This window comes from Passer montanus, unplaced genomic scaffold, assembly GCF_014805655.1.
Source record: "Passer montanus isolate IOZ18808 unplaced genomic scaffold, ASM1480565v1 scaffold36, whole genome shotgun sequence".
Classification (NCBI taxonomy): Eukaryota; Metazoa; Chordata; class Aves; order Passeriformes; family Passeridae; genus Passer; species Passer montanus.
In genome coordinates, this window is record NW_024368374.1 from 1213092 (window position 1) to 1241017 (window position 27926).

General features: G+C 35.5%; 1 long non-coding RNA gene across 18 annotated transcripts in view; it reads left to right on the forward strand.

Annotated features, from left to right (window-relative positions):
- The window catches only part of LOC120505787, an 87775-nt gene extending 61738 nt beyond the window's left edge, over positions 1 to 26037 (forward strand). For 13 of the 18 annotated variants that reach the window (XR_005628311.1, XR_005628321.1, XR_005628315.1 and 10 more), the window contains 4 exons: positions 5536 to 5696; positions 9545 to 9634; positions 11184 to 11309; positions 25714 to 26037. This is a non-coding gene — a long non-coding RNA (uncharacterized LOC120505787). Of the gene's footprint in view, positions 1 to 5535; positions 5697 to 7914; positions 8039 to 9544; positions 9635 to 9698; positions 9798 to 11183; positions 11310 to 25713 lie in introns of all 18 variants that reach the window. The other 5 variants (XR_005628312.1, XR_005628323.1, XR_005628313.1 and 2 more) reach the window with 4 other exon arrangements.
- Positions 26038 to 27926: the final 1889 nt, after the last annotated feature.

Consider the following 27926-nt stretch of genomic DNA (forward strand, 5'->3'; position numbering starts at 1 on the left):
TCAGTGGAAATATGCAAGCAGGTGGCAATTTGGTTTGACACACTGAACACTAATATAGCAGAGGTAGGGACAATAATTAGGTGTTCATGCCTTTTGGCACAAATATGTGATTCCATTATATTAAAAAACCTCCATATTAAGGATGACATGGTCTTCCCATTAGGAGGAGAAGTTCCTGACAGACAGGTATTTATTTGTTTCCACACTTACTATTTACAAAAATGTTTGCTTTTCAATGAGAAGAATCAGGTACAACAACAGGCAATTTCTTTGCTCAGTTGCTGGCAAGTCTTTCCCTGCTCTGTGCTTCTCACCAAACAATGCTCTCCACAGAACTGCTGAGATACTTGGTTCCTTCTCCAGGTATGTGTAAAAGAAGTTTGGCATAATGAGGACTTCTACCTTTAGTCTCTGATAGCTATGGTGTTTTGTAAAAAATATTCCTCAGCCATTAAAATCCAGAATGGACTTAAGTGCTCCTTACTTCTTTCCCCAGTGACACAAAGGGGTTTGTTCAAGCTGTGCAATTAGCTAAGCTGTGTTACTAGGTGACTGTATTAGTGAAGGTATATATTTCTTAACCTGGGTGTGAAAACATTTTAAAGTTTTAACGCTTAAATATTTTTAAGCTTCAAAATGACCTTTTTCTTCTTAATCACATTATGGATATTTTACACACTGTGATATTTTTGTCCCCAAGTGTGACTGGATTGCTCTTTTAGGCCCTGATTCAGCAAAGCACTAGGGTATTTCCTGCTTTAAAAATCAGCAAAACACTAATATATTTCCTACTTTAAAAAAAAGATTAAAGGCCTTAAAGTAATCCTTGGAAATTCTGCCCCAGTTTATTGGAAATTTTATTTAAAAATTCAAACAGAGACTGTTATTCTTCAGAATGTCTAATATCTTAAACACTTCTGATGAAGGGATAGAAAACATTTCTTGCTCACTTCTTTTTTTTTTTTTCTATGGGAAAATTCATAAGGCTGTGAGGGCTAATTTGTTTTAATTGTATTGTTTATTTCTAAGAGACAGTGAGACCTTTACATCGCAAGATATTCTCCAGTAAGTTAAATACACAAAACTATGTGGATGATGTTGAAGAAATGATTAATAATAATTGCTTATCCCTGTTAATTACTTTATTTTTCTGAATAAAAAAAATGAAAATACTGTAAATACAAATCTCAGAAAAGAAACTAATGGTCTCGTGGTTTTTCACAAACTGTAGCTTTCGGGGTATGTATTTTCCCAAAATATTAGTAATTGGAAAAGTTCTGCCCTGTAAAAGAGTTGTCCTATAGAATTGATGCCACCCTTGATCACAGTGCTCCCTATTGAAAAGCATATAAAGGTATTTCATAAAGCAAATTATTGTATCGCGAGTTTTAACATTGGCACAATAAAGTGGTTACCAAACCAGCTGTATGAGTCCCTGCAGAAAATATTCCTCTTCTGGGCAACATTCAACTGATGTGCATCTGGCACAGTAAGTGCAAAAAATGCATGCAGTCTGAAGTAAGCTTTAAGGGATTGTCCTTTTGCTGTTCCCAGCTTGCTCTTTCTATCAAAGGCCTACTGCAGTAACTGGTCAGATTTGAATAGCAAAACTCCACTTGGGTGCTTGATAGAAAAGCATCATGTTCAGGCACTGGAACAGCATCACAAGCGTTACAGCAGCACAATGGGGATCAAGAGCTGGATAATAAGGAGGTTTCACACAGGCAAAGCAGCACACACGACAGAGAAATACAGCTAGATAAAGTGGATCAGTATTCTTCTTCCAGCCAAAACTCTCACACTTCAGTAGAATTAGTTCACATTTAACACTGCTTCAAATTAGAATCCTCCAGCTCTGTTTAACAAATGAATATATAAAATGATTCTATGATTCTTTTATTTTGGATTGTATGCATAACAGCAAAGTGAACAGACCTGAGACTTCTGAAGACAAAATAAGCACTGAAACAATAGTGTCATGATTCTTTCCTTTGTAAAGCCACAAATGAGACATTTGGGAACAGAAAACTGTTTTGAGGGAACATTAAATTGGCCAAGAACAAATTGCTACAGAAAATGACATCCTTTTCTGAACATCCATTAGTTTCTGATAATCAGGAATTCTCGGATGCTTGAACATTCCATTAGTATGAAGCAGTGAGTTAATTGTAATAATTATCAGCAGTTTTAATTGTTTTGTTATAATGTATTTTGCAGTTTGTTTGACAGTATGAAATCAATATGCACCTCTAGGAAAATTATCTTGTATAATAAAATTAGACTCCATTATGCCTCCCAACCTTGGAATTAAAATTTGCACATAAATATGTATTTTTGTTTGTGTACGTAGAAGAATTATACTGAATGAGTGGAGATGCATAAATAAATTGGACTTTGTTTTTGAAGTGGAAGATGGAGTCTCCTATTAAGAATTTTTTGTAACTTTGAAGCCTTTAGTTTTCAGACATGCAATCAGAGAACCACTGTTATGTCTCTTCAACTTTACTGATTATTTTTTCATGCTTTTAAGAAATATAGGATGTTATAGAGATTTTAACAGTGGTTTTTAGAATATCTGTATTTATGTGGTGAGGTATGTGAATGTTATTTGTAATGATGATTTCCAGATGGGGATGCCAAAGAACATAGAAGCAATAAAGAATTAAATGTTTCAACAACTGAGAGAAGGTTCTACTTGCAGTTATTACATCTGGTCTAACAAAATCTGAAAATTTTGCAAAATAGTTATTCAAATTTACATAACAGTCTTCAATATGATGAAAACTAAACCCCAGACATTTAAATTCATGCATTGCATTTAACAGCCAAATAACATTGACTCTTTCCTTACACTATTGAAGTCATTATTCATAATTCCTCAATGTCCAATAGGCTTTATACTATTCCTCAATATTGTACTAGGGCATCTGGTGCTGTAGAAGGATTCTGTTTATTGTATTTTGAATAAGATGTTAAGAAATTAGAGTGGAGCAGAAAGAAGCCACAGGAAAAATTTAAGGAGTGTGGAGAGATGTAATTCATTAGGATATTCTCACAATTTTATCTGTCAAAAGGAAGATCTACATGCAGTTTGATTACAGTGTTTAAATATTGTTTTGTGAGAACACCCTCTATACTTAAGGGGTTTTAATTTCATTTAAAAAAAACAACAAAACTAAAACCAAGAAACCCTCTGTAGTTTTAATAAGAACCAATAGCAAGATGCTGCAGATAGAAAAAAACCTAATCAACCCTGGAAATAAACCTTTGGGTTTAGTAGTGATTTTAATGGGTGATTAACTAGTGGAACAAACTACCAAAAGAAATGAGAAATTCTGCATTTCTATATTTTTTCCAGATACCTACTGATAATATTTGTTCTAATCAAATGAAAGTTACTGACTTTTGTAAAGGCATAAACAAGACAAGGTGTAGCGGTCTAAGTTAGAAGTTTTATGGCACATGAGATGTCAGACAAAATATGATTCCTTTTGGTTTTATGCTCTGATTATTACCCACACAATTTGCATCCTCCACAATGAAGTCTCTTAAGAAGAAATGTCAGTTCCTCTCACTGTCTTGCAAGAGTTAAAAACTTCATTATGTTTGTTCTTTTTTTTATTTGCCTGTGGAAAAAGACAGAAGATGCTCTGAGTCCTGGAGATAATTGAGAGGGTCAGAAGCTTAGCTGGATTCCAAAGGAAGATAGGAAGTCTTCTCTCATTCCTCTATGAAGACAGAAATTGGGGAAGAGAAGAAATTAGTGAGGGGAAAAGATGACAGATGGGATGGGTGTGGGAAGCAGTGATACCAACCTGAAAAGATTTTGATCGCTACACTAGGCAATAGATGAAATTTTGGAGCTAATTTCCTTCAGTCGCATTTACATGCTGAAGCCTGAGGTAAGGGTCAGTGCATAATCTAGCAAGGAACAATATAAAAATGTTTTCTGATAACCTGGACCAGATCTCTATAAAGAGCATATTCAGAAAAGATTTGTTATATAGTTAACTTATTTGTACTGAAGAGGGTTTTTTTGCTTTGTTTTCTGGTTGGTTTTTTTTTTTTTTTTTGTTTGTTTGATTAGGTTTTTTGGGATTTGGATGAATTTGGATTTTTTTGTTTATTTTTTGATTTTTTTTGGTCTGTGTGTACTGTTTTGTTGCCATTTAATTTGTTTGGTTTGTGTTCTGTTGGTGGTGTTTTATTTGTTTCATTTTTGCCTCCTGCAGGCAAATCTGTTTCTGCTTTTGTAGATATACAGGATTGCTCCAGAGCTGGAGGGAATGGTCCTCTCTCTCTGCTGTGCATGGAGCAGAGCAGCTGAGAATATGTTCAGGACACCTTTGCAGAGTTGCCACAATGGGTGCATACTAGCAGCATCCTTGGCTAAATGCCTGTTTCACAGTTCAATTTTTAGGGGCACAATTTCAAGAAATGAATGTGAATGCTGCCTCTCATTGCTTCTCTGGTTTGCGATCTGTAAATAACAAGAACTTTAACCTTTTGTAAGCTCAACGATAAGTTATTTGTTGGAGCAGCAATGTGTCAGCCCCTAGCTGATTCAAAAACAACAACTAAGGAGCAAGCAGACTATGCTTCATGTAAAATCCAATTGTAGTGCCATCATTATAAGGAAGACTTGAGAGCTCTGCTGTCTTTTCAGTAGCTGTCACTGCCTCTGTCAAGGGCTTCATCTGAATTCAGAACATATGACTTTATTTCCTTATAATGTCTAATGATGATTCATGGTTTTTGCTTTCCACTGTCTTCAATTCCAACAATGCCTGTTTTTATACCTGCTGTCTTAAATCCCACTATTCACTGTACAGGAAAACCTCTAAAGCAAGCACACTCAGCCTTCCAAAGGGAATTCAATAGCTCCTGAGGATTTTTCCTTTTTTTAATACTGCCCCATGCTGTTTCAGCTATTCTGCCATCTTTGAGATTATAATTACTATTGTCATTGCTGGAGCTAGACATCTACTTGGGGAGTGCTCCAGAGAGAAGTGAGCTGCACCTCCTCCCTCCCCTGAGTCCAGAAGGACAGATCCTTCTCATCTCTGCTGGTCCCAAAGGCAGGAGGCTTCTGGCTGTTCTTTAACCCTGACCTCTTGCTTTGCAGTAGATAAAGCTGAAGTCAAGTCACTGAGCTGACAGTTTATAAAATGTATTAACTTCTATTACCAAAATTTAAAAGCCTGAAGCAACTTTTTGAATTTTAGCACTGATGTTAGTTTTTGTTGTAACTTTTTTTTTTCTTTTTTAACAGTAGCTCCTGATGGTTATTTCAAATGACTTAACACATTTATTTTTATAACGGCAACTGCTACTATCTGCTTTCTCTGTCTCTCTCTTCCAGAGAACTGAGTTAGAGCTTACTTTTAACTGTGTTGGCTTTTGCTGAAATTATTTAAGACCCTCTTCCCTTTTTAATTTTTGAAGCTACTAGGATGACACATCTAATATAGTCTGTTTATGTTTCTGAAAATAAATTTATTTATTCTAAGGCTGTGGTCTTGATTTTATTTCAAGGTGTTGCTGCTTTCCTCTGATAGGGAAAACCCAAACTGATGCTGCATTGTTTGGAGGAAATGGCAAAAATGCCTACAGAAGGATGGTCAGAAGAAGGAGAGCTACGTAAATGACACATCAGCAGTTGTACTCAGAGACTGGCTTTGCCTCATGCATACAAGGTACACACCAGTGGGTACAAAAGGAGGGTGTGCTTTGGGGGAAAACCAGTATTTTTCACTGAATGGTTTTTGTTCCACTGATTTGTAGGGATGAATTGATTATATATTCCTTCACAAGCTAGGTCTTTGCAGGAATATCCTGTGCTGGCAGCACGCGATGACAGAACTACTGCAGATTTGAAAGGACCTTCCATGCCTTTTATTGCGTGGTTAACAAGAACAGACAAGTTTCCTCCCCATTCTCAAGAAATAGGCTACTACTTCAAAACCTTTCTCTGCAACTACACGGGAGCTGGGCGGATCTTCTTTGGTCTAGACCCGATGAACTAGTGTAGCTCACTGAGGAGCAAGAATGAGCACCACAGGAGTTTAACAGTCTCACCAGGCTGCAGCATATCCATTTATTTTTAGACTTCCGTGGCACAGCTGGAGCTGACAACTCCAGGAGTAGTAGTTCTGTCCAGGAAAAGTAGTGAGAGTTGTGTTCACAACCCATGCTCTGAAAGCCATTAATAATAAAAAAATAGAGCACTGTAGGAAAAAAGATAAAATTGAAGGGATTCTTTCAAGATGGCTTGTGTACTGCCAGACTGGATGCAGAGTAAAATGTGTGAGCAAGTTTCACTAACAAGGTATAAAATGTTCAGAATGTCATGTGAGTAATATCCAACCCGCTATTTCCAAGGGGGGCTTAAGTAAGAGAAAAACAAAATGCAGATGTGCCTTTCCAATTTCTTTTTGCTGTATTAAGAGTCCCTGTGGTATTTTAAAGTGCGTTTTCTGCATATTTTTGCATTAAAAATATTAGGTTATCACATCCTTGTGTATGCTTAAAGATGAACAATTTAGGAGACTTCACAGGAGACTGAAATTTTGTACTTTTAATAAATCATCTGGGAGGGAAAAAGAACTCTTTCTGTGTGAAAGAAAAAAGATCTTTATACTTTCATAAAAGGGAGAGGCGGTTCTCAGTCTTCTTACCTAGGAGATCCTAAATAAAACTGAGACTGCTGTATCTCAAAGTTAAAAGGATCATTCAAACCACTTCATCTTAATTGGGAAAACTACAGCTTTTTGCTGCATCTCCACAATCAGACATAATATTCCTTTCCTTGATTTTATCTTTTTAGCATTTTTCCTTTTTTACCTTTCTCACCTTTCTCCTTTATATCACTATCAAGTATTGTATGAACACACTATAGAGCAGAATTTGGAAATGGCCATAAACATTACTTACATGTCTATAAACAATAACAGAGATTCTAACTCAAATCACAGGCTAATTCTCCTTATCACGACTTTAATCCTGCTATGTAAAATCGCTTCATTAGTGTTGTTAGAAAGTTAAAAGGCTTTTCTACAGGTTTTGTCTGCTGGATGAAGTTCTCCCATACGCAGTAATTAAGTTGTGACCAATATGATAATGCATTAAAAAAATTGTCAGAATTTTAGTTTTCAAGCGACATGTTGTGGAATAAAAGAAATGTGCGAAATTGGAGACTGAGGCTACTGATTTCATAATTTCTGACTAGTTACAGATATACTCCTAGTTTGCTAGAAGTGAGGCACACAAAATACTGAAATATCATTCATTGCACATGTGAAATTGGTATTTTTTTCTTTTTATTCTCTGATAAGAAGATATAAGATGAAAAGTTTAAGGTAGTTTTTTAAAATTTATTTATAAAGGAACATACTGATACCATCTTAGAAAGACATCTTAGAAACTAATGCAATATTTTCCTAAATTACATTTTTAAAGATAATTTCAACTCAAATAACTAAAATCCTCCTTTTTTTTTTTCCCTAAAACACTTAGAACTTTACAAACTACAAAGTTTTACCATAATATAATTACATTATAAAAGAAGTGTATTTTTGAAGTGTCTGTCTAATTTGTAGTTTGGTGTTTCTCTCTTCTTGTTTTGAAACAAAGAAAGGAGGATTGTGGGTGGATAAAAGAAAAGTGGAAGTATATGGAAGAAGATTTCATTGTTGTGAACTAATCTCAAGAATTATATTTTTAAGATACACTAATTATGTATGAAGTTCTTGCTAAAAGGTTAAGAATATGTTAGTATTCCTGATGTTTCACGTTTGTAATGAGCTGCAGCTGTTTTCCCACTGTAGCTTGTGTATTCTGTACTCCTGTAAAATGAAAATAAGAGAAACATAATGTATTTTAATGCATATGTCTCAAATTGTTTTTCTTTTATAGAGATTTTACAAGCTCATTGCTGTTACTGTGGTGTTTTACTACTTCTCAAGATTCAAAAAAAAAGTCAACTACAGCATTTGCTATCAGTACAGATTCTTCTCCCAGTTTGCCAGGAAAGAATATGGTATATACAAATCTTTATATGTCTGTTTTCCACAAATGTTAAATTTATGTCTTTAAAACCAAAGTTAAAAAAACCCCAAAAAACAAAAACAAACCAAACAAAAAAATGTGGGGTTTGCCTCAGACCCTTACATCTGTACGTTCTGTGATTTTTCTTGGCTTTTCTAGAAATTAATTCCAAAGGCAATAATATCTTGCTGAGTAAGCACAGCAGTCACCCTTGAGGTAAATTAGCTTCTACATCCACAGGAAGCAAGCAAGAAAAAATAAGATTCTCAAGAAAACCAGTGAGACGATCAAAAGAAAACTACTTACATGGTGAGCTTAAACAAAGCCTAACAAGTCAAGTTTCAGCATCAGTACAAAGTAATGAAACCAACATTCTAGTAGCGCAGTAGTGTTTAAATCAAGGTGTGCATAGTAGCAGGAATTTCATCCCAAAACCAGCCATCAATGTTTTCAGATTCATAAAAGAAAAAGTTGATTAGCAGAGAAAGAGGGGGTAGGAAAGAAGAGACAGAGGAAGAGAGAGAGAAGACCCCTGCTGTTAGCAGGTTACTGACTTCTTCCAGATCATCCATGTGATGTGTGATGCTTCATGCTGCTTTAAACCTGCAAATGTTATTGTTGTTGTAAAATGAGTGGCTTCTTGGAGTTGAATTTTTCTATGTTCAATCTAAACTTGCTGATCTTGTAGCTTCCTTGGACAAACCATGGTGCTTGCAAACATTTTGAAGCCGAGAGGGAGAACAGAGCTGAGTTTGTTTCAACAGAGGCAAATTGGAGGACTTTGAGTAACAGGACTATTGAAGGACCAAGAGCAATAAGTAAATGGAGTCAGGGAGAGGATTTTTAGTTTTCTTTAGACTTCTGTCTTCCATATACTAGCTAAAGTACAAACTGATCTATCTTGCAAGGAAAATAGATTCTATATTTTACAGAGAATATAGAACTAAGTCTGTGAAAAGAGGTTTTCCCAGCTTTCCAGTATGTTTAGTTAATCTTTACAGCTAGCAGTAGTAGAGAAATACAAGGTGGTGTTGGGTTTTGGAGCAGATAAAGAAAAAATGCACTATCTCTTTCCAATAATTTAATTACCATTTCAAAGCTGTTGTTTTGCATATGCCTGAACTTCTAAAATAGGCATAAATATGTTTTGTTGAAACCAGTGATGTGTACTTTTTTCAACAGGTTACTTGACTGGAAAAGATGTCTCTGAAAAGATGACTCTACTTTTTCCCCTACAAAAACCCTCATCAGTCATATCAATTTCTCTTTATTTCTTTCTGGTACATAATGCAGTTGTTGGCCAAAATTAATCAAAAGTACAATTTTGGAGCATAAGTCCATTAATGTATGTAGAAGTAAAGAACCCAGACTGTAGGTGGAACTAACTGATGTATAAAAAATTCCCATGATCTCTTCAGCTTTTGAGATTGCACCAATACCACAGGTACTTTGATGGCAAACACATTGCTGAGATTTCTTTTTTTTTGGTTCTTCCTAGGTAAGCATATTGTCAGTCAGAGCTTCCATGTCAGCCTCCTTGGGAAGCAAGGAGCAGCAACAGATACACTGAAAAGACCCTTCTTTTCTGGTAAGAAAACTTTAGTTCTACTACTATTCCCTGCCATAAATTTTCTCTCTGTCTTTGAAACTAGAGAGAATGCTTGAGACCAACAGCAATCTTCAAAATGTGCCTGCTGGAGAAACATATCAACTGCTGGCTCTTCAGAACCAGCACAGCTGGAATAAAAAAGGTATGCAGCTGTGTTTGTGGCAGCACTTAAGACAGCATAACAAGTAATAGTGAAATAAATAAATGAGTAAATAAACATTAAAATAAAAAAAAGCTCTTAATAGGAGAGAAATAGAAACAGAGCATGAAAACTGTCATTAGAAGACACCAGATATATCTGACAAAATATTAACTTGTGTTAACAATCTCTCCTGGAGACCGGATGCTAGGAATAGACGGATCACCATCTCATCTAGTGCAACACTTCCTCTGCTCCTTTTTGAAATGCTATTTTTAAAACAAAGATAAACTGTATTAAAATACAGGAAGTAGGCAGTGGAGAAACAGTCTGTTACAAGAGATTCACAAATTTCCTTTTTTTTTTTTTCCAATGAATATGTCTTTTCCTGTTCAAGAAGAGTCCTTTGGTCCTTCCAAGTTGAATCTTGACTCTGCTCTAGTGAACTTTAAAAACTGTAATTTATTATGATTTGTTGATGTCATCAGGATATTTTCCATTGAGAAGGAATATTTGACAAATAATTTTGTCAAATAAATTAAATAAAAAATTGTTTTCCCTCAAGGTGTAGGCTTATGCCTGCATTTCTGCTTGCTTCAGATAGTCTGTATTTTCTATTGCAGTCTAAAGGTACTTTTACTGCCACCATGGCTGCACAGGTCTTTGGACATGCCTAACAATCAAATTCCTTTTAGATCTTCTGCAGGCAATGTCAGAAGAAAAATACTGGGCACTGAGGGTGCTATAACTTGTTTGCATTTTGTCTATGCTGAGACACTTGTAATTGAATCATAGGTGACATTGACTATTGTACATCATGATTTAGGATTCAGGTTATTGGTCAAATTACAATTCTTTGAAAGGGGAGCTCTGTAATGAAGTCACAATTAAAATCCAACTTCTTTTGTAAGTCAGTGGGAATTACACACCCAAATGTCTTTTGTGCCTTTGAAAATCTCTGCATAAGTTTATAAATTTGATCACAACAGTCCCTTCTGGCCCTCTAATCTATGAATCTCTTAAACTTCCTACCATGGGAATTAAACTAATTTTCAGCTCATAGATTGGTTATGCTGAGATCCACTTCATTTACTTACTGATGGGATTTATTTTTCCCTGTTTTATGCTGAAGGAAATATAAAACCCTCTCATAATTCATGGTAGCTATTGCTGAATTTGTTTGTTTGCCAGTTTATTTTGGGAGGTAGATGACCATTTTGTATATGTCATTTAAAGCAAACAACATGGTTTAAAATAAATAGTTACATCTTTTATTATGTGTTTTTAATATTATTTCAACAGTAAAGACAGCATGCAATCAACAAAAAGGGAAAGTAAGCACACTGCAGGGCTGGAAGAAAAACCTCACTTTGATTTTTCCTTCCCCAGTGTTGCATGGATGAGAAGACATTATGGATTCATACACAATTTCTATATCCCATGAGGACTGCAAAGTGACCTTCTTCTTTCTGTGTAAGATTTTCTCATGAAACAACAATGTGAGACAAAAAACAGGTAGCTCAAAATTTTTATGTACATCTCTTCCTTTGTCCTTTAAAAGAACCTTGAAAAATATTGGGTTTTTTTCTGAAAGCTTAGGGTCCCCACGAAGAATGAATCTTACTTCTCAATGTAGTATAGAAAACTGTTTTCCAACAGCATGGGTTGGACTAACAAAACTAATCCCTAAAAATCCTGTACTGCTCATATGTTTGGTACACCCCATTGTTGCAATATCATGGTGATAAAAAAAGTTGGATGTATCTGAAATATAAGCAGTTGTTTATTTGTTTTTAATTCTTAACTCTGCTTCCTTCTAACCCCTCCTGCTTTAAACATTTGTACATCATGAGAATAATATATTCTGAGATGCCTGTGAGTTCACTCATTTAGTGATATTGATATTGCCATCCTTTTATTGATAATCACTTCTTGCTCCAAATTAATCTTTGCAGGAATCATTGCAATTCACAAGTACATATTTTTACTCATGAAAGGAAAAGCTTTACTGTGTTTTGGAAACCTACTTCCCTGTAAATCTAAACAACAGTAAGTCTATTAGAAAACATTCATTGTTTTCAGAATTTCACTGTTACAAAAGTTTAGTGTAAAGTCCTATGCAGCTTGTTTGTCAGCTGCATACTTTTATAATATATTGAGAGCTAACTGGACTGACAAAAGATATACAGTTTTATTTAGAATCAACCATAATAATCATGGGACAAAAATCTAGACTCTTCTCTGCCTGGAAAGATCTGGCAATATTTTTAGTCCCAGCTTCTCAGAAAGGGCCCAAGTTGCCTAAACAAATACCTCTAGGGCCAGCTGAGATGCCTTATGGTGCCTTGCCTGCCCTCCAGCAGGCACAGACTTTGAGTGTTGTGTTTTGTATGAGCTCTCAGATATTCTGGTTGTTTCAGTGGACTTAAACATCTGTGTGTCAGCAGCTGAAAGAAGAATTCTGTTCCAGGCTGTGTCTAAGACTGCTCAGCCTGCCCAGTAGCTTGGTGTTCATCTCCCATTATGGAAATTGTTCGGTACAGTCAGTGGGGAGCAAGTCATTTCATGCTAAAGTCGTCACCTACACTTTCACTCACCATGTTAAAGTCTGAGAAGGCAGGAAAATAGAGAAAGATGATTTAGAGGCAGGTAGAAACAAATTAATTTTTTTAGTAACAAATTTAGAAAAAATATTATAAATTAATTCCCATGAAAATTAAAATTGAGACCTGTTAGTATCTCTTCCTTCAGATTTTCAATTTCCTGTTTTCTTTAGCTAAGGCATTGCTACTTAAAAGAAAGCCTGGTTGAATGACAAGTTCACAGAATCTAAGAATGCTTAAGTCATGTTAAAAAAAAGTATATAAAATTGTATTGATTTTCATCTTCCATATCACGTATATGTAACTCCCAAGTAAAGAATTGCTTTGGGTACAATTCAGTGGCCTTAACACATGCATGTGGTGCTGTTTCAGGTTTTCTGTATTTCATACATTCATGTGGGGCTGACAGATCTGACACGGTGGGGTTCAGTGCCTTTCTTCTGGAGTGACAGATGATCTGGTGCATTGTGAAAGCATGCCAAAAGTGATATTGTTTAACTCCAGTTAGGCAACCAAATCACACCTTTTTAGGATGGAGATAATGTGTGAAGTCAGGAGAAAAACTTCCACTGAATTCCATGATACAGGATTTTTTTTATCATAAGCCTGTGGTTATGATAGCTGCAAAATATTAATCACAACCTCTTGTCAGAGGTCTGGAAGAGTGCCATTGGTATGGAAATTTTCCTCTGCCAAATATTAGCAACACAAGATATTTTGCTGACTTTTAAGGAAGTTGAAGAAAGACATACATGTCAGTCTAAGGAATATCTGTTACCTGTGAAAGACATAACTGAGATTTATTAAGATCCTTGTGTACTCACAAAAGATGTGCTGTAACTCTGCTTGCATGACAAAAGCAATCAAGTTTACCTGCAGAAAAATATAGTGGCATCTGTATTTCTTCAAGTTTGTTTTGTTGTCTTGGGAAGTTTTCTATTTCAATAATTTTCATGGTAGTAAAACAGTTGCTAGTAAAATCACATCATTATTTAAGCAGAATTATCTTTTTGATCATTTAAACACTAATTAAAGTTACTACTTTAATTATTCATAAAACTTTCTTAAGAAATGGCACACTTAAGAATGACTGCCTATGAACATAATTGTTTTTGTGAATTGTTCCACTTCTTGTGCATGACAGCTTGGCAAAAGGAATTCATACTATCACACCACAATTTACTTTGCTTTGATGTGATAGCAGTTTGAGCATAATTTTGCTTATATGAAGTGACATTTGATTCAGTCTGCCCTGGCATAGTCCAGCAGCACTCTAGTTAAAAGTTAATATATATGACAACTTCAAGTGGATGACTTGATACGAGTAAGTATTTTGTAGTACTAGAAGTTTTCCTGATGGATAAGCTGGGAAATGTGGCACAGTATGTACAATGATGTAGATTGTTTGCTTCCTTAAAAAATAAAGTCAAAGAGGCATTGCATTGCTGCCTGCCAATCAGCTATGGATTTCTTTTAAGGAATTACTGTGCTAATAAAATGGCAATCAGTTCTGAGAATTAATTTCACCATAGGCATTAGGAAGTCCTAAAAACCTTTTAAAGTTCCTTAGAAAACATCACTGAGGCAGCTACCAAAGAAGTATACTGCAGTGGTTAGGATGGCATCAAATAAAAGAGAAGGGTGAAAAGAGAAAACACATGAACTTTCAGTACAGAATTGTGATGCTGAGAACAAAATTAATCAAGACACCAAAGGACGATGAGAGAAGAAATTCTTTAATCTTTAATTGCCTATACACCAATGATAGGAGCTTGGGTAATAAACAAGCATAATTGGAATTGCTTATTTATGAGCATAAACACAACCTCGTTGGTATAACAGAAACCTGAGGGGATGGTTCACATGACTGGAATTTTAAAATCACCATTTATGCATCTTTTAGGAAATATAATTGAGGCAAAATAGTAAGGGGAGGAGCACTTTTTCTTATAAAACCCCAAAAGACAGTTCTTATTTGTAACTCTTTCTGAGTCAGACATAACTTTGGGAGGGGAAAAAAAGGAAGTATAGTAACCAGTGTTTATATTAACAAACTTGGGAAAGAGTAGCATCTACAAATCCGTGCTCCTCAGCAGTTATGCAAAGAGAACTAATTTACAAACTCCAGATTGTCAAATTACACAGTAAAATGGATATCTGGTTCCTTAACTATTATAAATTCAGGAAAAATTGAAAGTCAGAAATGGTTCTCCGTAGTCTAGGGTAGTTCATACAAAATAGAAACCAGGACTACCATTGATAAAATACGTCTACTGTTTCTTGTTATTATGTAAGTCAATTCTCAAATGTCCTCTCAAAGAAGTCTCGAAGATAAACAAGTGGGGAGTCAGGGAAGTACCACTGGACTGAATAAACACAGCTAAAGGCCATTGCAAAGTGAAAAACTCCTGATATTAAGGTTATTTATCTTACCAAAAGAAAGATTAAGAATGATTCTCTGATGGTTTATTAAAAAAAAAAATATTAAAAGACAGTTTATCAACACATAAGGAGAGTTTATGTTCCAGTGTTCAATGCTTGTTTTGGGTGAAATATGTTTTATCTATACTATGTGTAAGTAGTTCCTGAAAGATCATAGCACAGATTCCTCTGCTACCAGCTAAGTAGTTGTGAATCTAGTTTTTCGCCAGTGGAAGGAAGACAGTGACACCAGAAATGGAGCAGCTGGGAAACTGCTGTGTTACATTTCCTGCACTTTGTCACAGTGCCATGACAGCACTGGTCATTGCTCTATTTGATTTGTAAAATTTTTCTGTCTTTGTCAGAATTGTTTGTCTTAGAAAAGCAAATCACACAAAATGCTGTGTAATGAATATAATCTCTGGATAATTTTAACTAGGGTACAAAACAATGGGTGTGATATAATTTGATAAGGAAGATAGTAAAGTCCTCATCCAACTGCTTGAAAATTAGGTTGTTAAAATTTCAATTAATCTGAATTATGTATATTATACCGAATTCACACTTTTTGTATATGAGGCAATTTTTTTGTCATCTGTGGTAAATTTTAGTGACAGAAGGGTAATGAGACAAAGTGCCAAGCTGTTTGAAAATCAAATTGCTGCACCTTGTGTAAAGAGTCTGTAAACTGTTACTGCTCAAAGATTTTCAAGAATTCAAACCAATTGTGTCCTTAAGCTGTAGTATTAAATACTGGAGCCTCAATTCAGGATAGGCAAGGAGATCTGGGCTACACATCTGTTAACACAAAAAGTTTTCTTCTAAGTTATATTATGGTTGGGAAAAAAAGTCTCTGCAATCTTTTCTTCAAAAAGAAAACTCTTGAGATATTTCTCATTATTTACATTTTTTTCCCTTCTCCTATGATTATAAAAGGCTACTGTGTATATTAAATTACAATGGTAATGTAGTAAAAGGGATTATGACTCCTGAGAACTGCTCATATACAATAGAAATATATGAAATATAATCAAGAATAATTAGCAACTAGACATGAAAGTTCTGTCTAATTGATCCAATAACCTAGTTGTAGACACAAGGAAGTGTGACTCAGTATCTGAATATATGTGGGAGGAAGAAAACCTTCTAAACCTAACAAAGTTTAATTCTAAATTATTTTAAAATTTATCACAGATATATAAAATCGTAATCATACAGTATTTTTAATAAACATTCATTCTATAATCTCAAGTATTCATTCATGTGACTCTTAAATTTGACCAGTATAAAATTCCTTTATTTATCCAAATTATTTCATTGTGTCTAATTGAGGTTCCTTCCTGGGTGTGATGTCAGACTACAGATTGCAGGGAAGCTGGTGCATCACAAAATGAGTACATTATTCTGGTTTCCAAGTGACCTGTGCTACACAGACACAAAAGAAATTAAATCATTTAAGTGAGGATTGTTCCTGTTACTCTTGTTATTTGGAAAATTCAGTGCACAAAAAGCATTTTAGTTGCTTAAAATAAACTGCATGTTGCCTTTAGCTCACATCTTGGTTTCATTTGTAAAAACATAAACTGGTTTTTATATACAAAGCACTAAAAGGCACAGAATGATACCTGCAAAAGTTTGAATGTTTCTCCAGAACAAATACAAACATAATGCAGCCTTTGTCACATAAAATGAATGTAGCCTATCTAATCACAGCTGTACATCAAAAGGACAAAAAAATATGGTGACTCGTTCTCCTTGGGATAGCGTCTCTAAGTTTTGGTTGTGTGCTCTACATCTGTTACATGGCAGGTTGTCAATGCTGTGTGTGTTCATTAAAGGTAAAGTGCCTCCTGTGTGTTGTCCTTCAATCTGTCTCAAAAATCCCTATTTGAGCACCCATGATACATTTTACCAGATTAGGTCCTCTGGAAAGTCCAAAGAATGACTAGTAGTTGTTCTGTTCTCAATCAATTTTTCTATCAATGGCAACCATTGTTAATTTATTTTAAGTAACATAAAATTATTCATTGTAGAGTTATTCAAACAAAAGACAGTAGAACAACCAGTCGTGATACAAGTAATTAAACATTATCCAATACAGCCTCACAGATTTCTGTCATCATCTTTGCTTTAACAGAATTTAGTCATACTCATAATGTAAAAGAATATTCTTTATTTTATTTCCTATTGTATTGGTCTATCTGCCTACAGATCGAATTGCATTATCGTGGGAAATTAGTTGTGTGCAGAACATGAATAATCTAGCTTTCTCCTTCAGCTTTTTCCTTCATCTTTTCCAAAGGAATTTCACCTTTATCCATTCCATTGACTGAAGTCACTGGTAGCTTGGTAAAGGAAGTGCTCAAATATTTTCTTCTTCCTTTTGATCTTGATGGTTTCTATCAACTATGCTTTTGCACTTGTCTGTGCTCATCAGCTCTTCCCTCAGGGGTTACTGGTTTTGGGCTCCAAGGTGTCGAATACTACTGCCATGAAACTCCCCCAACTCTGGAATCACTGTTTCTTAGTTTGAACTTCTGCTAAAACTGTGAAAAGTGAAAACCAAAAAGGCCAACCAAATTCTAGAGCAATGGACATCCTTGTAATAAAAGGGACTCACTTAGCTAGGAAAGAAAAAAAATTGCATAGAATTGCTCAAAAGATGCACAGTTTAGCTGTGGTAAAATTGGATTTTTACAAAGCATCCAAATTAAATTTCATTAAATTTTACTTAACAAACTTAGATTGATAAGAATATTTCTTTAAAAGCTGAGGAAAAAGGAATTACAAACAAGAGAGAGTAAGGATGAACAGTTCAAGGATTTCCATTCTTTCAGTCACAGTTATAAGTGCAGAAAAAATGAGGGCTTTGGCAGAAAGGAAGTTTATAAGAAAGGAAGTTTCTAAGTCCTCCCCTTTGTATGGGAACTTCAAAATCGTTGAACAAGTTTGTTTTGACTAAGCAAAACCAAATGCAATGGATAAAAATAGTACTTAGAAGTTAAAATAGTACAATAGAAGTCAAAAATAGTACAATAGAAGTTTTGTCATGGGTGTTAGTGCGGCTAAGATGACACCAAGGAAAGGAAAATTTTGTTATAGTTTTAAGGCATGTGGTTGCACTCAGAGCAGGTTCCCAGGCAGGGGAAGTGGGGGCTGCAGGGTGGTCTTTGTGGGTGGTGGCTGGGGCTGCCCTGTATTGGACACAGCCAGTTCCAGACCTCCCTAGCTCACTAACCACAGGGCATGGCTGACGCTGCAGCCAAGGCAGAGTCCCAAAAATGCACTCTGTGGAACAAGGCTGGATCAACTTACACAAATATTGGTTAGAGTATTTTTATTTTTTTTTCACATCTAATTAGGGTGTTTCATAAGAACAGTTGTATTGGATGCCTTTTGCTTTGTCATTGGCAGAGAGCAGTGAGAATGCAATTGGGATAAAATGCTCATGGTACTATGTGCTATACACAGCCTAAATCAAACATTCGGTTTTTATCTGCTGGAGTGGAAAGAAAACAGAGTTTTCACTTTGTTACAAATGAATTTCCAACACTAAGGTCTCTGTCATGGAGAGGTGGGGTTATTACTGTTACAGTGCTGTCAAAATTCGTGAATTGTCACAGTCTCATGTAGAGCATGAAATAATCAAAAGGGGAAATCATGTAAAAGCAGAATTACTTGGATTTTTTATTTTATTGAACTTACCCACCAAATCCTGCCTTGGGGAAGCCAAAATTTTTATTTAAATCTCTTTGATTAAGGAAAAGTCACTTTTAAGTGACAGGTTTCCAAAACTTGTTAAAAAGGTTTTCTTCCTCCCAAAATTTAAAGTTTGCATACATATAGATATACAACATTACTATAAAATTGCATCTTAGTATATTAATATTACTTTAATTATTGTTTATTACTGATGGCTGAGGTCAAAACAATAGAAATACTTGATGTTTCAGATTATAAAAATTGATATGTAGAAATAAGTCAAGACAACTGCTGCAGATACCATTATTTGAGCATATGCTTTAGATCAGCTTATGTCTGTGTTATGATGAAACAGTCCAACCTTAGGGGTATAAATGTGAAGACTGTCTATGTCCTGGGTTGCTAATGTCCCCAAGTTCAAGGTGTTCAATAGGGAGAGATGGGTTCCCCGGAGGGCAAGGAAAAATCTAAAATTAGACTCAGTATTATTCCTCTTCTGAGGATTATTGAATCCTCTTCTGAATTGCCTGTGGAGATGCTTCCATCTCTCCATCAGCTGTAGAAAGAGACTTGGGAGATTAATTCTTCTGTGCTAAAGTTCATTTTTTGAAGCACCGCTCTCCTGTGATTGGTTCAGATCATCCCAATAGGAACTGCAAGACTTCTGCCCATTTCTGTGGATGTTGGACACATCCATTTCTTGTCATGGAAAGAGGGCATTCATCTAGAAATTGAGATGTTTCGATTTTTTCTAGGACAAAATTTAAATTTTATTTGTCCTAATATTTTAAAACTTGAAAACAGAATATTAAAGGAATAATATGCAGTAGTGGACAGTATTGCATTGCTGCTCTTGACCTATAACAGAATAATGTTCAGATTAAAAGTGAACAGAAATAAAGGAAATGAAATACAAATTTTCCCCTACATAAAAGATTCCAAATCAATGCATAAATTTATTTATATCATTTAATAAGAGAAGCCAAATAGTTTATTGTTTTTTATGAATCAAATGTTGAAAACAGACTTCCAAAAATTTTGCAACAGAAGTGTCTTGAAACCAAGCTAATCATATTTGGCTTTTAAAAAGAAAAAAGCTTATGCTGGTTAGCCGTAGTTGTCCAATTCGTCAAAAGACCTCTGGTGGATCTCTAAGATTTAATAATTATTTCTACACTGCTAAATACATGGTTACCAGGGAATTAAATTTAGCTCTGGGACATGATGTGAATATATTAAAACTATGCTACTAAGAGTAGCTCTCTCAGTAGAGAAGCAGCCACCCTACATAGCACCTGGCTGTCAGTCTCCTCTCTGTATATTTGATTGTCCTTTACAATTATTATTTAATGATATAATATTTAGGGTACATGTAGCCTGCCAAGTTTTTAGAGTGCCCTCCACTGGTCAGTTTGTTGAGACAAGACCTACATGGGAAAAAATTGTGGAAGAATATTTATAAAAACCTGGAGGTATGCATAACAGAGGACAGGTAACATTGTGGATGGTGTAAGGAACTTAAGCTGTCTGAAGCTCAGACATAGCATGGCCTCAGTCCTTCTCCTGCAATATTCATTAAACCATTATACCTTTGTTTCTGTAAAACTAGGTTTTATTATGACACAAACAGACAGGTATGAGGTAGCTAATAGCAAAAGTCAGATCTGTTAAAAATGAGAAATTAAAAGATGAATTGCAAACAAATCTCCTTCCTGACCCTCCCTGCAGGGTAGATTATTTCCTTAAGGTTTGCTTTTTAATCCAGTTTCTGCTTTACAAGAAAGTGTACGGAATGCCTAATATTACTTTGTTTCTATCACCTCTAAGTGTGTCCCAGGTCATTCCATAATTCTACTGGTGGCTTGGAAGATCTCCACTGCCCCTCCACCTCCTCCGTGGAAGGGCACTGTGTCCCTCAGAAAAAAATCTGTGAGGCAAAGAAAAGTTTTTTCTTTGCTGAGGTTGAATAATACTAGCTTGTGAATAACTATTATTTCATACAATTTTTGTCAGAATGTTAAAAAAAGGAAAGTGGTATCATTATAAGCAAAACCTGTGATAAATAATTGAATCTTACTGAGATATTCATTTTAATAACATTTGTTCTGACTGCCCATGAAAAGCATAATGACTTCCAATGAGCTAAGCCTTTAAAACTTTCTTCAAGACCTGGGGTATAATTCAAACAGAATAAGTCTAGAATATTCTTTGATACTTAAAACTTATATAGTTACTTTTATCGTAAGTCTGCTTGAAGTCAAAATTAGCACCAAGATGATTTAGAGAACAGCAGAGGATAATGCCTGTGCTTTTTCAAATTTGGTTAACACCCAGACATTCCCTTCACATTTAAAAATAATACCAGATTGGGGGCAGACAACATATATTTGATCATATTAGGAAGTAGTGTAGTTAGCATAAAAATATGTGCTAAAATCTGAACTCAACTAGTACATGATAAATTTAAATGGGAGCACTGTTTTCCTTTTATAGAAGGAAAATTATAATTTCACATTTTTTGAAGGGGAGACATTCACCTAATCAGTACAATATGAATGCAGAACTCTTCACTTTCCCAGTCTTTATTGATTAGAAACAAATCAATAATTAAAAATTTAAGTATAATCAGGCATTATCATCTATTGGCTTCATTTTATTAAGAAGACAGGCTAACAAAAGAGTAACAATTTTGAAACAGGTTGTTCATCTTGCCAGAAAGCCTAGAATCTAAATATATAGAACTATACAAGCATAAACTCTTTCATTTATCTCTGCCATTAACAGGAGATATAGTGCCAGATCACTTGCCAAAATGTCTAATTATTTAATTAACTAATGAGTATTTATCACTGAAAGAAGTGTATCTGAGGGAAGTCCTTTAATGTTCATTGGTTTATACAGTTATGTCTTGGATTCATTGTAGGTAGTCACACTCAATGAGTCTTGAAGAAAGGATATTTCAAATAGCAGTCACTTGAACATTTGATATACTGATGAAAAAATACTGATAAAACAAGTTTCATGTTTCAGTAGCTGCTTTGCTGAATGTGTTTCTACACTGGTAAACAAGGCATATCAGCCTCATTTTCCCTGCTGTAGCATTTTGGTGTAATTAATTTTTTCTGTTAGTTCTCTTCAAGAAGATTATTACATTTCTCTGTCAACTGTTATTTTTTTGAAAATATAATTAGACCTAAACCTTTCTGGGATCATTTTATCAAATTTCATAGTTTAAATGAGAGACATTGTCCTTTGCAAATTCATATGTTTTCATTAGATTAAATGGCTTCCCATTAGAACTTTTCATTTAAATTTATATGAGATTTCTGATGTGTAATTCCATGCTTCACAATATTTGATTTCTTCTGCAATATTATCCAAACACTGATGCTTTTTCATTACTTTTAGTGTTACATTTCCCTTCTTCGGTGTTCTTATGATAGAGGAGATGATAATTAAAACTACACAACTTTAGTTGTTTTTTTTCCACAAAAAAAGATATTTTTACAGGCACCAGAAAAATAACCGCTAATAGCTTCACTAAACCTTTAAATGTAGTTCTAATGAGACAAATTCTGTACTGAATTCGATGCTGGTTAGCATGATGCAATTTCTTTTTCTTTAATATATGAAAGTTAGGGTAGCAGATAATACTATTAACCCTAACAGAAAAAACAGCAGCAATTGTTTCTGTTTGTTTGCAGTTTTTATTTGTTTTGTTTTGATCAAAGACAAAAGATTCAGATTTGAATATGAATCTGAATGTACTAGGAAATAATTTGCTGGCTGCAGTGCAGTTCTGGTGAGCCTGGTTATGGGAGGGACACACGTTAAGGGTTTGCTGCACAGAGAAACCCACCCTTGGGCAAGGAAATGTCACTCTTGAAACACTGTCTTTGCCTCTGTTACATGGAAATGAAACACCTGCACTGTACACCTAACTGGATATCCTTTTAAGTTCATCCTTGTGATTGAAGCCTTCTGCTTGTTCTTTAAACTCGAAGTGAGGGAGCTGGCCACAGCCTCCCTGCTGTGCTCTTGGGAGAGGCAAATCCCTCTTCTGAAACAGACTGCTGACTTCTGCCAAGTGTTGAAGTACATTTCACTGATAACATTAAAATATGGCCTTGTGCTTTGAGGGTAAGATTGTCAATCAGAAGGAACAAAATGGGAGCTATTTAGATTATCTTAATTTATTTTGGAAAATAAATTGTTTATTATAGTTAAGTACAGAGCCACAACTCCACAATTTCAATAGGTTCTTTTGAAAAATATGCTGCATCCTCCCCATTCCTGCAGCTCCCCAAGCATTTTCTGCCTACAATGACGAGAGATAATCTTAAAAAAAAGTAGATAAGCAGGATTCAGCTGCTTGAGCAGGCTAGTTACTTTGAGAATCTGAAAATAGAGAGGGGACCTTAGCTCTCAAGAGTTGAACATGGTCAGACATCATATTCCAGAACACAGGGAGGCAGTGATTTCCCATTGGAAATCCCTCTGATATCAGATTGTCAGCTATGAACTTTCTAGAATTAAGTACTTATGGCCAGCCCCTCTCCTGGGAGGCAGGCACAGACTTCCCTGACATCTATGGATAGTCAATACAGTAGTCACTGGGACAAGGCTGTGCCTTATCTTGTAGTCCCAGTGGCATAGCTTTGAACAGAAACATAAATCCAGGTTTCCTACAGTCCAGGTTAAAAACCCAAAATGCCAGAAAGCAACAGTTGACAGAGAAATGTAATAATCTTCTAATTCTATTCATTTAGTCTATCTAAAAAAAAATAAAAATTGCATATACAAAAAGACCACACAGACCACCAAACCCCACAACACATAAAAGAATCTGATTTCCCATATCCCATATGAGAGCCTGACCCACCAAGTGAAAAATCAATCATTTCTTTTTCTCTTTTCGGCCCAACTGATTCATTAGATTCAATGCACTATTCCCCCAGGGAATTGATGAGAAGTCTTCCTAAGTGTAGGAGACACCAAGGGCTCTGAAGCACTCAGCAAGATCTGTGTCTGGTCAAATACATATGACAATTTATAGATGCCTACAGAGGTGTACCTGTGACTGTCTCATAAATGTAGATACTCTAGAGATATGAGGCATTTCCAACACAAGAGAGCATCTGAGTGTGGAATGTGTAGTTCAGTAACTCTAGGCACTCTAATTAGATACATTAAGTCACAATTAGACACTCAAATTTCTGTGTGAATTTATCTGGGAGGATCAGGAGTTTCAGATATAGCTAGGTGGAAAAGAAACATAGGTTTAAATGGTTCAATTCAACTCTGATCTGAAGTCACTTTTTGAAAATTTCATCTGATCAAATCAGCCAACTGTCTGGAAAGAGAAAGGTAGCCTTAGCTGCTCCTAAAGTGCTTGTGTACCTTAAAAATGGGAAGCACATTCATTTCATACTTGGCTACTGCTTGGCAGCATGGTCAGATTGCAAATAGACTTAAGGGATGTACCTCCCTTCAGGATTCAGTGAATGTAGCTGATATGCTCAGGGACACTGTGATGATTGTACTTGCCTGGTATCTTTCCCATATAGTGACAGTGAAGGAAAAAAGTATGTCTTGTCAGGATCATCTGGGGTTTTTGGCATGTGTAGCCCTCTATAGAGATGTAAATGATGGTACAAGTTGCATGGTTTTATAGAGACATAAACTGTGTCTAAAAACCAAAGCCAATATGAAAGTGGCAGGCTGTAGTGAGAAATGGTTCCTGCTCTAAGGGACAATCTCAGGACCTGAAATAATGAAATAGTTCTGATAAGGTCTGACACAGTCATTACAGTCCTATACAGTAAAATCACTGTCAGTACCAGCTGTTCAGCTGCAGTTAAGGCTGAAATTTTCTGCATTTCTCATCTTCTCCCTGCTCCAAGAGAAATGTTTATATAAATACTGCTTCCTCTTCAAACCTACAGAATGAAAATTCTTGCCTCAAAGTTCTTTTATTTATCTCACTATTGTATTGCTCCAGGATGCTCTTCAGAGCATTTCTTTCTTCCTTTTAAGAAATTTTTATGTTGTGCTTGCAGAGCAGAATCAGCTGCCAGGAAGTGAACTCTTTTATTTTCACAACCATGAACAGCAACAACCCACGACTGCCACTCCCCTTTATCTTTTTGGCCAATGCTGCAGGAGTGAAGGCAAGGAGGAGCAGGACATGACATGAATTCTCTATGCACTAACCAGGACCAGTATGCTGGCATGATATCTTGTGCCTCTCCTCTATAAAGCTGCAGTGCTCTCTTGTGCACACAGAGTAGGCAGTTCTGGTCTGCCTGGAAAAAGTGGTCTATTGCTTTCCCTTTTTTTCATTTCTACCCACCCCTCCCTCTTCAGAACATGCCTATCAACTACTATCTGTTATTATCAAAACACATTTTGTGTTTTATAGCAAAAATCACATTTTGTGTTTATATATGTATATTTTACCTTATCTATTTACTTCGTTATATCCATTAATTCCAATTAACTGAACACTATTTACACTTATCTGTTATAATTGTCCTTGTGGAATTATGTCACTGGTGAATCTGGGGCATGCTTCCTAATTTGCATGCAATTTTTCAAGTTAAAAGCTATTAAAAATCAATTGAATCTTTCCTGTACGTTAAAATTCCTTAGATTCTATGGTTTCTCCATTTTCCTTTCTCAGTTTCTCCATTTTCCTTTCTCATTCTTTTTTACTGTTCTTCCAGGATTCCTGTTTGGTTTTTGTTGTTGTTGTTATTGTTGTTTTTGTTTGTTTGTTTTTCCCATCATGTTTATTCTCCCTATTTTTCTTTTTTTTTGGCAACATTTTACCTTCAGCTTTATTTTATGGTCTACATAAAATTTCAGCACCAAAAAACATAGTTCCTTCCTTGCTTCTGCTTTGTTTTTTGGACCTCACAGAACTAGCAGGGCACCCATAAAATGCCCATAAATTTCTAAAGAAAACAAAATAATTTCAAAATTTGAAACGCTTATAAGTCAAGTGGCTGTATCTAGAGAGTATAATATTTTTGAAACATGGAGCACTGCATACTTACTGAAATCCAGTATTCAGAATAACTGTTTTAGTATTTCAAGGTCTGGACAGTATTACTTCAAATAAGAAGTAATAAATATTTTAACAAACATTGCAAAATCTGTGTGACATGCAAGAAGTAATTTTCTCTTTTCAGGTTCTCTGGAGCTTCCAGTGCCAACACAGACTAAAACTACAAAGGGTGTGGAGACATATAAACATCCACCTTATTGAGATTGAAGAGAAATGGAAACTTTTTGTGGGAGAACTGTTCTATGTATTGTCTAAAATATATTGGCAGAAATTCAGAAAAGGTGATTTACAATGTTATTTGCTTTTGGGCAAGTGAATGAAGCAGTTTTGCTGAGGTGACCAGATGATTGGAAGCATGGTATGGTAGCAATTTAAGAACAGCAGACACAGAAGCAAGAAAATATCCAGAAAATGTGATTTTAGAAGTAAATAAGATTTCTGAAAAACACATAGAAGACTCTGGTGTGACAAATTATTACCCTGCTTTTCAAATAACCAAAGGGTTACCAAAGGGATTGAGATAGATTTAGAAGTGAGATTCAAATAGAGTTAGGCATTTAAGCTCTGAAAGTCTAATATCTTGTCCCCATAAGCAAGCAAAATATTTTTAAGAAATTGCCTATTGACATAAGCATGTCTGAAGAGCAGGTTTGTGCACAAGGGTAGACCTCTTATGCCGTACACATTCCAGGAGACCTTAACTTGGTTTTAACACATTGTCTGTATCCAAACTGGTATTTACCTGCAGCGAAACATTTGCAAAATTTGGGCTGGTCCAGAAGTGTATGGGGAGTGAATTTTAGTCTGTCCAGGTGACTAGCTGGCTTCTAAGTTTCTTGACACTTCTAAAAATTCTTGCAAAGGATGGCATTTTTCAGGACTCAAGTGTATTGATTTAGTTTTTCCTTGTGAAGTGTTAAATCCCATTTGCCAGTTTGTCTTTGCCCTGATTGCAGCACACCTCTCGGTGGTCAAAGCAGAAAAGCAGTCTGTTAGTGAGAAGCATTCACACACACTCATTGTGTGTGCTCATCTTTTGATCCCTTCCTTAAAACCCTGCACGACTCATGAGAATGTGTTTATAGCTGAATAGCCCTGAAATGTTATGTCGCTGATGCATATTGACCTCCATAAATAGCATGTCCTCTATACCAAGATCCATTTTCTCCACTCTCTACTGCTCCTTTGAGATGATTTTTACTGTTGTTCCTAGCTCTGGGGGTTTTTGTTGAGAGCCTGTTTGCAGAACACATACCACACATACCTTTCAAGGCTCTCTGACTCTTATTACTGATATTACTTTTAAAAATGATTTAGTGAAGGCTGCAGATGTGCTAAATGGTTTGGCAAAAAAGCATGGAATGCCTCTGGAGAGGGGCACCCACCTGCTGACTCATGAGTCAGTGTTTCTTTGGTTTTACAGTGCTGAATGTAAAATAAATAGCAGATGATGAGAAATTTTGTACACTACAATAAAACATAGAGAATGCACAGTTCGTGACAGAAAAGTAAATCACTGCTGAACATTTTGTTACAAAATATAACTCTACTGTTCTGTTTCTCGAAATGCTTCAAGTGAAAATGCAAAAACCTCCTGTTGCAAAGAATTTTAATTTCAGATCACTCTTGCAATCCCCTGGCCTCTCTGTTTTCTCCCACAGGAAGCAGCACCTTCTTTAAGTCCTAAGTCACAAGTGGCAAGTGCCTGACCTGAAGTATTTGGCTGCTATTAAGTTTCTTCAAAAACAAGAGAGAGGGAGAGACAGATTAAATATCACCATCATAAGCTGCTGTTGAGAAGGAAAGTGGTTAAACAAAAAGCATTCAGCACAGACACAGTTCAGTGCCACAAACTGCACTAATGTGATGAGGTAAAGGGTAAAGAAGGAAAAATAAAGGAGTGTTGTTTCATCCTCCCCTGGATTGTGGTTCTGCCCAGTAGTGGGTTTCTTAATGTTTCCATCACATCTCCCTATTTTTAGAAGTTAATAGCTCAACTATAACAATTTGCTTCAGGCTGAAGCTTGGCGTACAAGGTCTCAGTCAGGCAGCACATTTAGTGAAATAGAAGATTACCCATTTTAAAGCCATATTTTTTTTCCTGTCATAAAATCTAAAAATATTCTCATTTTCAGAAATTACATTTGGCATCTGATTTGTCTATAATGTAATATGATATATTTTCTCACTGCATGAGAAACCAATAAAAATTCTCATCAGAAAAAAAAAGGATGTTGTTTTTGCTTGTTTTTGTGTATTAATGTGAGCCTGGTGACCATTGTATTCACACTTTTCAGACTTTAAAAAAATCTGTAGCTATTTGAAATTCAAGGAGAT